General features: G+C 36.0%; 1 pseudogene; it reads left to right on the forward strand.

Moving 5' to 3' along the window:
• Positions 1-2,631: 2,631 nt before the first annotated feature.
• On the forward strand, positions 2,632-2,744 carry LOC119543607 (annotated as a pseudogene).
• Positions 2,745-12,646: the final 9,902 nt, after the last annotated feature.

Below are 12,646 nucleotides of genomic sequence, written 5' to 3' on the forward strand. Positions count from 1 at the left end.
TAAAGTTGACAACCCTTTTCAGCATGAAGAAGTTAGAATGGCCATTGCCCAGATATCCCTGAAGATTGAGAGAATGATCAAATGAGAAGGAGTTGTAACTGAGAAGTTAGGATTCAACAAATGATTATGACTACTGACTCATTATACTGTCCGGCGCCGCCCCGCTCGACCCCTGTTCCCCGGCCGGCGAGGGGAGAAACAAGGGATGAGGGAGAGAGAGATGCAGACCACGCAAACTGACCTGGCTGGAAGTCACGACTCGAGCCACACGGCGGTTGCGAGAGCAAGTCTTTTACTGAAGCTAGATAAGCATTCTCTGTTACAGGTTTCCACGCGGGGCAGAGTGCCTCGCGGGAGAGCAGCCTCGATGTGGCCGTCAGGTACGGCTCCTAGTGGGCTGTCTCCCCGAGGTTCGCTTGGGCAAACTCTTAAGTACTCTACTCATAACCAATGATCTAGCGCCGCGCATATGCACTCAATTGGCAGATAGGAATAGTGAGTGTGCACGTCATAAGCGGAAGCAGGATATGGGCGCCATCTTGGCTCATTCGATGGGCGGGGGGACTTTGGAGCAGGTTTACAGCGCATGCGCTATGCCCGTCCCGGGAGACGGCTCTCCACATCATACAGATATTTCTTTTTAGTGTCTAGAATTGGAATACCCAGATGGAAATACCTGAAATTTTTGAACTGTAATCCAGTAGCCTCGATCTTTGATAATGATTGTATAACTATATAGCTTTCATCTTGTGACCGTGTGAGTGCAAAAGCCTTGTGACTGACACCCTCTTTACCCAGTGGATGGGTATATCAGTAATCAAATAAAGACATGCATTAAAAAATAATTACAGGTTGGGACCATGAGGAAAAAAATCCCTACATAAACTATGGACAGTAGTTAATAGATCTACTTTAATAATCTTTCATCAATTGTACAAATGCACCTACTGTTAAAAAATAGTATAATTACCAAAAAAGTACTATCATCAATTATTAACAAATTGTTTTCACCAATGCAAATGTTGTTGGTGGGGAGGTGCATGGGAATCCTGTATTTTATGCATGATTGTTCTGTAAACCCACAATTTCTCCAATAAAAAATTTTAAAAAATTTAAAAAGATCCTATTCATCAAAAAAGGTCCTATTTACAAAGATTCCACATCCAAAGGAATGGATTAACTTTAAGAACATACTTTTCTGGGATACATACAGCTTCAAGCAGTCACACACCACTTCACCGTAAATGCTATCACTAAAGTCAACAGTGGTCAAGAACTTCATATTTCAAAAGCAATAGATAATTTTCTGTCCTTATAAATACTGAGCTTTGTGTGGTTTTTAGACATTTTCCCCACAACTTATTGCTAAAGTTCTCACTTCATTTTGTTTCTAAGAGACTACTCTTCATTAGGTTTTCTCATACCTCTCTTTCCTTATCTGGGTCATCTTCATATTTTATGTCTTCAAACTGCACACTTTATACTCTGTTGATGCAGGATTTCAATAAATTAAAAATTCTTTTCATTTAGGAACATACAGAAATTCAAAGAAATGCCTTATTCTATGTTATAAGAAGAATAAGATTTATTTTATTAAACCATTAAATTATCCCATTCAATGTTTGTAAATCTTCAGGGAACATGAGAATCACCTGGGAATAAATTTTCAGAAACATGGAAGACCAAGCTGATAAAGACAGCTACCCTATTCCATTACATAGAGAAATGCTGAAAATAATATAATTTAGAAAGTTGTTGAGGAAGCAGTTAAGGATAAAAAAAATTTAAAAGTGGTCCACAAGTACCAGCAACAAAAACGCAACACCAGACCAATCTCAAAGTGATTCTATTGTGGACCATAAGTATTTCATTAATTACTGAGGGCTAAAATCTAGGTTTCTAACCCCTTTTATGGAAAGATGATGTGGCCTCCAATTCCTGGAAAGAAGAGAGCTTTAGCAAGGATACCTGCATAAAGCTTAGAGCATTTATGTGCTGCCCTAGAGAAACACATGGAAATGATCAAAAAAAAAAAAAAAAAAAAATGCTGCATATCTAGGAGAAAAGTAGAGTTTGTCCACAATAAGAAATAGAAAATCTAGAAATAGAAAACAGAAAATCTAGTGAAGTGTGGAGTCTAAATGTCTACTATCTACATGATATTAGAGGCACATTCTAGGATACTAACAAAACACTGTTGAAGATTATTGAAGATCCCTGATCTCTGGCAGAAGCCAAGACTTTTCCATCCCAGTTTATCTTTAACTTCCACAAAACATGTGCCAAGCTCACAAGAAAAAAATGTCAAACCTGAAAAGAAAGAAATTCTCTCAAAATCAATAGGTTGAATACTACAGAAGAAACTGATTCCCTCAGCTATTCATTCATTTAATACATATTATCAGAAGCCCACTATAAACCAGAAAGGCACTGGATAGACACAGGTGAATAGACCAAAAAAAAAAAAAAAAAAAAGTAGATATCAAAGAAGGCAAATAAACTATAGTAAAAAACAGAGTATGGTTTAAAAAAAGAGAGAAAGAAAAGAAAGAAAGAAAAAGAAAAAAACAGTCATCTCTGCAAAAGAAGCAAGTGAAAAACTTAGTTACTGTAATTAAAAACTTAATCGACGTGCTCACTTCAGGAGTACATATATTAAAATTGGGACAATACAGAGATGAATAAGAATAGCCTGTCTCCTTCTCAAAGAAGACATGTAAATTTGTGAAGATTCCTATATATATTTTAATATGAATACCTCAACTTAATAAAGATAGAAAGATTAGTCTGTAAAAAGAAACCTACAGACTAATCATATGAATGAACATTGATTAATCCTAGATAAAATATCACCAAATGTAATTCAACAACCAAATAAAAACTAATATTATATAAATATGTAGTTTATTTTAGGAATGTAAGGATGACTCTGTAATATAATTTACAATATTAATATATCTAAGGAATAATGTCTTCAGGGGTGATGAACAAGTCTTAGACAAATTTCAGAGGCCATAGCTGCTAAAAAAGAATACTCAAAAAGATAGGAATGGGTGGACCCTTCATTAGCGTGATTACATACACATATGTAATATATATATATAATAACAGGATCTATATATCAAAATATATATATATCAGGAAAGATATATATATCAGCTCTTTAACATGTATCTTACTACATGGAGAAACGTTAGAGTCATCCCCACTAGACATTTTGATTTTAAGTTTATTTTATCTGATAGTAATAACAGCTTTTGGTTCATCTTTGCATGGAATATTTTTCCTATTCTTTCACTTTCAACCCATTTGTGTCTTTGAATTTAAGGTGAGTATCTTGTAAACAGCATATAGGTGGATCGTGTTTTTTATCCATTCTGCCAATCTCTACCTTTTGACTGCAGAGTTTAATTCATCTACATTTAAAGTAACTACCGATAATGCAGGATTTTCTTCTGCCATTCTGCTATTTGGTCTTTGTAAGTTGTTCTAGTTTGCTAATTCTTCCAGAATGCAAAACACCAGAAATGGACTGGCTTTTATAAAAGGGGTTTATTTGGTTACACAGTTACAGTCTTAAGGCCATAAAGTGTCCAAGGTAACACATCAGCAATCGGGTACCTTCACTGGAGGATGGCCAATGGTGTCCAGAAAACCTCTGTTATCTAGGAAGGCATGTGGCTGGTGTCTGCTCCGAAGTTCTGGATTCAAAATGGCTTTCTCCCGGGATGTTCCTTTCTAGGCTGCAGTTCCTTGAAAATGTCACTCTTAGTTGCTCCTGGAGTGTTTTTCCTCCCTTAGCTTCTCTGGAGCAAAAGTCTGCTTTCAACAGCTGTCCTCAAACTGTCTCTCATCTGTAGCTCCAGTGCATTCTTCAAAGAGTCCCTCTTGGCTGTGGCTTCTCTTCAAAGTGGCACTCACAGCTGCATTGAGTTCCTTCTGCTTGTCAGCTCATTTATATGGCTCCACTGATCAAGGCCCACCCTGAATGGGTGGGGCCACGCCTTCATGGAAATTATCTCATCAGAGTTATCACCCACAGCTGGGTGGGGCACATCTCCATGGAAACACTCAAAGAATTCCAATCTAATCAGCACTGATCACTGTCTGCCCACACAAGATTACATCAAAGATAATGGCATTTGGGGGACACAGTACATTCAAACTGGCACATAAGTCATACTTTTTTTTTGTCCCTCAGTTCTTCTATTAATGCCTAGTTTTACATTTATCTGATTTTTTTGTATTGTACCATTTGATTCCCTTCTCATTCCCTCCCCCCCCATATATATATCAGATATTTTCTTTGTGATTACCATGGGGTTTTCATTTAGCATCCTAAATCTGTAACAATCATGTCTGATTTAATATTGACAACTTCAATAGCATAAACACACGCTGTTCCTATAACCCTCCATATATATACATTGTATGTCCAAAATCATACATTTATCATTAATTTTTATGCATTTGTATCTTAGAACTTGTAAGAACTTGTACAAAAAATACAATACAACATTTTTGGTGTTTATAATTACCCATACTTAGTTTGTTAAGCCACTTTTATCTACTGTGTAGTGTCCTTTCCTGTCAGTTTGAAGAATTCATTTTAGCATTGCTTATAGGACAGGTCTTCATGACAAATTCCCTCAGCTTTTGTTATTCTGGGAATGTCATAATTTCTCCCTCATTTGTGAAAGACAGTCTCACTAGATATGGAATTCTTGATTGGTAATTGTTTTCTTTCAGCACTTTTAGTATTTCATTTCATTGCCTTCTTGCCTCCATGGTTTCTGATTAGAAATTGGCATTTAATCTTATTGAGACTTGTTTGTCCACAACATGTTACTTTTCTCTTGCAGCTTTCAGAACTCTCTGCTAGTTCTTGGCATTTAGCAGTTCAACTATCATGTTTCTAGGCCTATTTCTCTTCAAGTTTATCCTGTTTGAGGTATTTTCAGTTTCTTGAATGTTCACATTCACATCTTTTGCTAAGTTTGTGGAGTGTTCTGCCATTATTTCTTTGGATATTCCTTCTGCTCCTTTTCTCTCTTTCTTCCTTCTGGCATTTCCATAATGCATATACTGTTTTGCTTGATGGTGTTCCACAGCTCTCTTAGGTTCTGTTCAGTTTTTTCATTATTTTTCTTTCTTTTCCTTAGCTTGAATCATTTCAGTTGTCTTGTCTTCAAGTTCACTGATTCTTTCTTCTTCCAGTTCCAATCGGCTGCTGAAACACTCTAGGAAATCTTTCATTTCAGTTATTGTGGTCTTCACCGCCAGTATGTCTGTTTGGTCTCTTTTAAAAATTTCTATCTCTTTGAGATTCTCATATTTTTCATTCATCATTTTTCTGATATTCTTTTTTTGTTTTATCTCTGAGCATATTGAAGGCCATTTTTTTAAGACTTTGGTATATCTACAGTCTGGAATTCTTCACTGATGGCTTCTGAAATTTTCATATTCCTTTGGATGGGCCATTGCTTTCTGTTTCTTAACTTGTAATCTTTTGTTGTACACTGTACATTTTAATATTTTAATGTGTTAACTCTCAGATTTAGTTCCTCCACTGTCTATTCCTTACATTTATATCCAACTAATGGCATGACAGAGTATTCCTGCATGCCATAGATGGTTTTACATTGTGCTTTCTTGATTTGGCACCTGCCCAGTTACTGTCCATCTTTAACTATTTTCTGTAGTTTGAGGAAAATGGCCCTACTGGTTTTTGCTTGTTGTTCATAGGTTGTGGGAGAGTAGAACCCAGGGGTGTCAGGCCACCATCTTGGTCAACTAGAAGTCTTCCAGTATACAATTTACTAGTGGTATTATCCAATACAGTAAGACACATTAAAGCACTTAAAGACATTGGGAAAAAGAAGAGTAAAATGATCTGTTTTTAGCTGATATGATATTATACCTGGAAAACTCAACATTATCAATGGGATAACAAATGCAAACAATACAAATATTAAGTAATAGGAAATAACATGAAACTACAAAAAGTAATCATCTTCAGTATATAAAATCAATAGTGAGTTGCAACATTTAATAAGAAGAAGCCTCTATTTATAATACTAGCAAGGAAACATGACATGGTGAAATATGAAAAATTTCCCCCTGAAATTTCAAACAACACAAGGTACTCAATATCATGTTTCTACTGAATATTGCAATGGACTCTTTTCCATTCCAGAAATGATATAACATGAGTAAGGAGTGGAAGTGTAGAACTAAAATTTTCAATATTCTCAATGATATTATTTACACAGAAAATTCAAAATAATTTATAAACTATTATAATTAATACATAAAATTAGCAAAGTAACTAGAAACTTTATTTTTTTTTGCTTTTGATTAGTATATAGATGTATATTTGGCATTATTTGCAATTAAAATTAATTAAAATAAATTTATACTAGTATCCAAAATGTCAAACACCTAGGAATAAATGTAACAAAGTTTGTGTAAGACATTACTTTCTCTTATTTTTTATTTTATTCTTTTTAGTGTAAAGCAGACCTAAATAGATAACAGGTATATTGAATAGGATACAATATTATGAAGATAACAATTCCCCAAGTTAATCCATAAATTTACTGTAAACTCATCAAAAATCTACAATGCTGTTTTATGAAAAATTATAATCTGATTGTATTTGTATGAATATTTTCTTGTCATTTTTGTATGTCAAAAAACATTGAACATAAGCAATTTTATATGGTTCAATCTCAAAGTTCATATGGAAATGCAAATGGCCCAGAGTAGCCAAATCCATCTTATAAAAGAATAACTATATAAAGATCATATTATTAAGTAATACATATTATTATGGATTTATGCAAAGATATATAAACTGACCAATAGAATGAAACAGTAGAGTCTAGAGAAAGATACATTCATATGGTCCCCTGATTATGAACTAGGCAACACTGCAGGTAATGGGAAAAGAATGGTGTTTTCAATAAGTGGTCCTAGTGAACTGGATACCAATACAGAAAAAATATATCCTGACCCTATTGCACATCTTGCATAAAATTCAATTCCAGATGAAATTCAAATCTAAGCATGAAAGGTTCAACAATGTAGGTCTGTTGAATTATGTACTGCTGAAAAAACATATTCTTCATTTTAATCTATTCTTGTGGGTATTAACACATTGTAAATAGGACCTTTTGATGATATTATTTTTGGTTAAGGTATGGCCCAATTGAATGAGGTTGGGCCTTAATCCAGTTACTGGAATCTTTATGATGATAAAACCATATAGATAAGAAGCTGGAAGAGGGCAGAACCCAGAAGAGAACTGAGAGGACATGGTGTGCTGGTTTGAATGTATTGTGTACCCCCAAATGCCATTATCTTTGATGTAATCTTGTGTGGGCAGATGTATCAGTTTTGATTAGATTGTGATTCTTTGAGTGTTTCCATGGAGATATGCCCCACCCAACTGTAGGTGATAACTCTGAAGAGATAATTTCCATGGAGGTGTGGCCCCACCCATTCAGGGTGGGCCTTGATAAGTGGAGCCATATAAATGAGCTGACGGGCAGAGGGAACTCAGTGCAGCTGTGAGTGACATTTTGGAGAGGAGCTACAGGCAAGAGGGACATTTTGAAGAAAGCACAGGAGCTGCAGATGAGAGACATTTTGAAGATGGCCATTGGAAGCAGACTCTTGCTCTGGGGAAGACAAGAGAGGACAAATACCCCAAGTGCAACTAAGAGTGACATTTTTGAGGAACTGCAGCCTAGTCAGGAGCATCCTGGGAGAAAGCCATTTTGAAACCAGAACTTTGGAGCAGACACCAGCCACGTGCCTTCCTAGCTAACAGAGGTTTTCCAGACACTACTGGCTATCCTCTAGTGAAGGTACCCGATTGCTGATGTGTTACTTTGGACACTTTAGGGCCTTAAGACTGTAACTCTGTAACCAAATAAACCCCCTTTTATAAAAGCCAATCCATCTCTGGTGTTTTGCATTCCAGCAGCATTAGCAAACTAGAACACATGGGAAAGCCAAGGAATCCTAAAGATTTGTCAGCTGTCCATAATGGTACCCAAAACAGGAGAAAATAAGCCTTCTCACCCCTGAAAACCTTCTAGCCTCTGAAAATCTTCTAGCTTCTCTAAACTTATAATGAAGCCAGCCCATTGTATGGTTCTTGTCTTAGCAGCCAGGAAACCAAGACAGTAGCTTTGAAAGGAACATATCTTGTTTACCTTGGAATAGACAAAGATATCTTTAACTAGACACAAAATATGCCAATCATTAAAGAAAATAGATGAGGTACAATATTACAATTAGAAATTTATATTTATCAAAAGACACCGTTATAGAGAATGAAAAGGCACCTTTCAGAGTGGAAGAAAATATTTACATTAAATATATGACAAAGGTCTCTTATGTAGAATATGTATTTTTAAACCTAAATGTCAGCAATTAAAAGGCAATCAAACCCAATAAAATAAATTAGAAAAAATAGTTGGGCAATTCTTATAAAAGGATAGCCAAATGACCAGCTAATTTATGAAGTGTTTATAACATCTTTATTCATCAAGAAAATGCAAATTAAAACCACAATGAGCTACAGCTATAACCACACAATGACTAAAATGGCAATGATGGAAAATTCTGAGATGTGGAACAACCAGAACTTTCCTGGATTGCTGTAAAGACTGTAAATTTGTACAACTTTGGAAAACAGAATGCCAGTGTCTACTAAAGTTGAATGTTTGCATAATCTATAACCCATCAAATCCACTTGTAGGCATAATCCCACCAAAAATGCAAAACATGTACTCCAAAAACCATGCAATAGAATATTTACAGTACTATTCAAAAGAACCCCAAACTGGAAACCAGCCAAATGTCCATCAACAATTGAATGAATAAATAAATCATGGTATATTTAAAAAAAATACCATTCAACAATGAGAAAGAATGTACAATTACAGGCAAAAATTTGGATCAACTTTCTAAAACAATGTCAAGCAAAAGCAGGCAGTCACAAAAGAGTACTTCTGTATGAGTCAAGTAAATTACAAAATCAGGTGGCGCTCATCTACGCTTTCAGAAATCAGGTCAGCGTTTATCCTTGGTAGAAGCAGGGACTGGAGGCTTTACTCAAGAGGTTTCTGGGGGGTGTTGGTTATATTCTGTTTCTTGATCCAGAGGCTAGTTTCATAGGTGTTTTCAGTTTGTGAAAATTCAGCAAGCTGTATAGTTGTGAAATGTGCACTTTTCTTTATGTATATTACACTTAGGCTTTTAAAAGTCACCCAAGGATCTTGTTAAAAATGCACATTTCAGAGCTATATTTCTAGAGTTTCTGATTCAGAAAAGCTAGAATGTGGCTAGGATAGAAGCATTTTAACAAGCAGGTGGTCTTGGCACATCTTGAAAAATACTGCTTTGAGTGCTATAAAGTAGTGAAACCCTATTTACATATTCTGTTAAAGAAACATGGAGGGAAAAAGTAGTAACATTTAAATGTGGCAAAGGGGGGAAATGTCATTGAATAGAACTCTACAAATAAGGTCTTGCTGCCTAAAAACAACTCTGAGTTGTTTTGTGATTTTTGTACACATGAAGATACGGTTAAACAAAGAGAAAAGTTCTCCCTACTCAATTCTAATACAAAAAAGAAAAAAAAAAAAAAACAGCACAATTTCTGTAAGATTCTTCTGATCCTTCATTACTTGAGAGTGGTGTTATTACTGTGGCAATGCAGCAACAAGCAAAGTAGTGCCCATTTGGTTCCTGAATGGAGACTGAACTGGATGTGACATAGATCCAGCCTCAATATCTGTCACTCCATCATCCCTCCATCTCCAGGACTGACCCAGCCATCCTGGTGTCCCATCTCCCCCTGTACCCATTCCTCCTGTTGTTTCCGTGAAAAAGAGTTTGTTCCAGTTGCTGTGAATCAAGCAGAACAAACCTCTTTTGACTGTTTCTACCATAAGCTGCCAGCTACTCATGCCTTATGCTGTTAATTCACACATGAGGGAATAATCTTGAGGAGACTATAAAAGCAAGGAAAATATAGCCTCACTTCTTCTAGTCCTAGATGGGTGCATTATTTGAGCCACATGGGGCTACTCAGGAAAGAAATGGCTGAACAAGATCTTGTTTTATTTGCATGACTCTCCAATGATAAGTAAATTAATGGAATGGTTTTTACAAATACTCTAAAAAATCACTAATAAATTATGTGTCTGGTGGCAATAAAATAAAAAGTATAACTTACTGCTGCAGATAAAGGTAAAATCTCTGCACTTACCCTTTTGGCTGTACATTCCTAAAGCTATTCTTACTCCAACTCCTTTCTTGACTTCTTTCCTCCTACAATTTCCCTTGCACAATATTCTGTGCTTTCTCTATAACATGTCGAATTCACTGATTGACTAGGCTACAGTTTTCTGGGTTTTTTTTTTTTACCCATTTTAAAACTAATGGATTTGTGTTTGCTACTTTTAAATCCTCAGATATCTTCCCTGAATCATGTGATTTTTCTCTGTTTGCTGTCATGTTGGTTTTGAAAGAAGTAAATCAATACTGTGCCTTAAAAAGCCCTGGCACAATTGTTGGAAAATATATTGCATTCAGTTACTTTTGCTCACTAAATGTTGCTTGATATAATACCAGAGTATCCTCTGCTGCACCAGAAAAAAAGATGCTATTTTGAGCTGTGAACCAAAGACTAATTTCTTTTAAGATATAATATATATTTTACGTATTTCATCTAACCCTGTTATTTGTCAGATTTTGTAGAAACCTCCATTCTCTCATTCACATGTGATCTAAGCAGCCTTCTGCAGAGATGAGTTGCCTTTGTCTCTCCAGCTTACACTCCAGTAAGTTTCAGCTTTAGTTATTTAATCAAATATATTTCCTAATGCCTCATGCAGACATGCCAAAGCACAGCCCTTATAATCAGAAAGCCTACATGGAATCTGACTCATTTCAACTTTTCTGAGCCCAGGTTTCTTCATCTCTAAAACAAAGATATTAATAATAGAGCCATTTTGTTATCTTGACAATCAAAGGAGATGAGATAATAGATATGAGAAGTATAAACTGTAAAGCAATATACAAATACCAGTCAGTCCTATGTTATCAATCAAGGAAGTCAAGCAAAGGAGGAGAGATTTTCCTCCAGCTGGCCCCCATTGTCTGCTGTCCCACAGGAAGGCAAAATTTACAAGAGATATCCATATTTGGAGAGAGCATGCAAACCAATAGAAGGGTATCACTACAAATCCACTATCTCCAACCTCACGGGGCAGGGGGGTGGGTGGTAAGGTGGGGAATCCCAGCACTCCTTGTTTTCTCAAGTAAACTTTCATTTCAGTCACCACAAACACCATCTAAAGCATCCTCCACTCACCTTAAATCTCTACTTCATCCTCTCTCCCCTCACGTTTAGCAGATGACCTCTTCCTTTATGTCCTTTATGAAAAATACAAGGACTCAGATGGGAAATCTCACAATTGACCCCCACCAAAACTACCAACATGCCTCCACTTACAGTGCCTCCTTCTGTCTAATCTACTGCCCTCTGTTCTAGTCCTCTCTCTGCTGTAACTCCAGCCTCTCCTTTTCTGTGACTTCATTCCTGTGAATAAACATATTAACGTCACCCCACCTTAAGAAAAAAAATGTCTCCCTGGCTACCACGTCCATCTCCAATTAGAAATTTACTTCACTTTTCTTTCACAAATTTCTTCACAAATTCTACACTTCATATCCCCACTTCTTAACATCCTACTCATTCTTCAAACCAGTGCAATCTGGCCTCTTCTCATTATACCACCAAAAAGCCTCTAGTCTTCAAACTTAATGGAAACATTTCAACCCTCATTTTCCTTGATTTTCCATTGACTTTTGTTTTGTCATCCCTCTCTTCTCACCATACTCCCTGCCTTGGTTTCTGAAATACTACTCTGTTTTCCTAGACCTCTATAAAAATTCCCTGGGAGATTTTACACACACACACACACACACACACACACACACACACACACACACCAAATAGTGTAATAAATATATATCTCTAAAATATTCTGAAACAACTCTGGCTGTCCTAGTCTTTTTCTGAACTCCAGATCCATAAACTCAACTATTGTTTGATATTTCCACTTGCTGTCATACATGTGCCTTATACACAAAATAAAAAGACTGGTGTGATTATGTTTTCCAATAGGCTGTGCCTCCTTACTTACATTTCCTCTCTTAGTAAATGAGTTTGCTATCCACCTGCTATCAAGTTAAAAACCTAGGTATTTTCTTTGATTCGTTCTTCTCCATCTCTGTTAAATTTAATCACCAAATTTTATTGTTTATCTTTTTATTTTTTATTCAATTTTATTAAGATATATTCACATACCATTCAAAAATCCTAAGTGTACAATCAGTTGTTCAAGTGCCATCATATGGTTGTGCATTCATCACTACAGTTTCTCTCTTAAATATGTCTTGAATGCAATCACATCATTGAAATCCCATCACCACTATTCTTATCCAGGTCACCATCCCATCACCACTGGATTAAAAGAGGTGTTTCTTAATTGATGTACATGCCTCCTGATCCAGTCCATTTTCCACACTGCAGCCAGAGTGAACCTGCTCATAAGCAAGTCTT

The sequence above is a fragment of the Choloepus didactylus genome, chromosome 8 (assembly GCF_015220235.1).
Source record: "Choloepus didactylus isolate mChoDid1 chromosome 8, mChoDid1.pri, whole genome shotgun sequence".
NCBI lineage: Eukaryota > Metazoa > Chordata > Mammalia > Pilosa > Megalonychidae > Choloepus > Choloepus didactylus.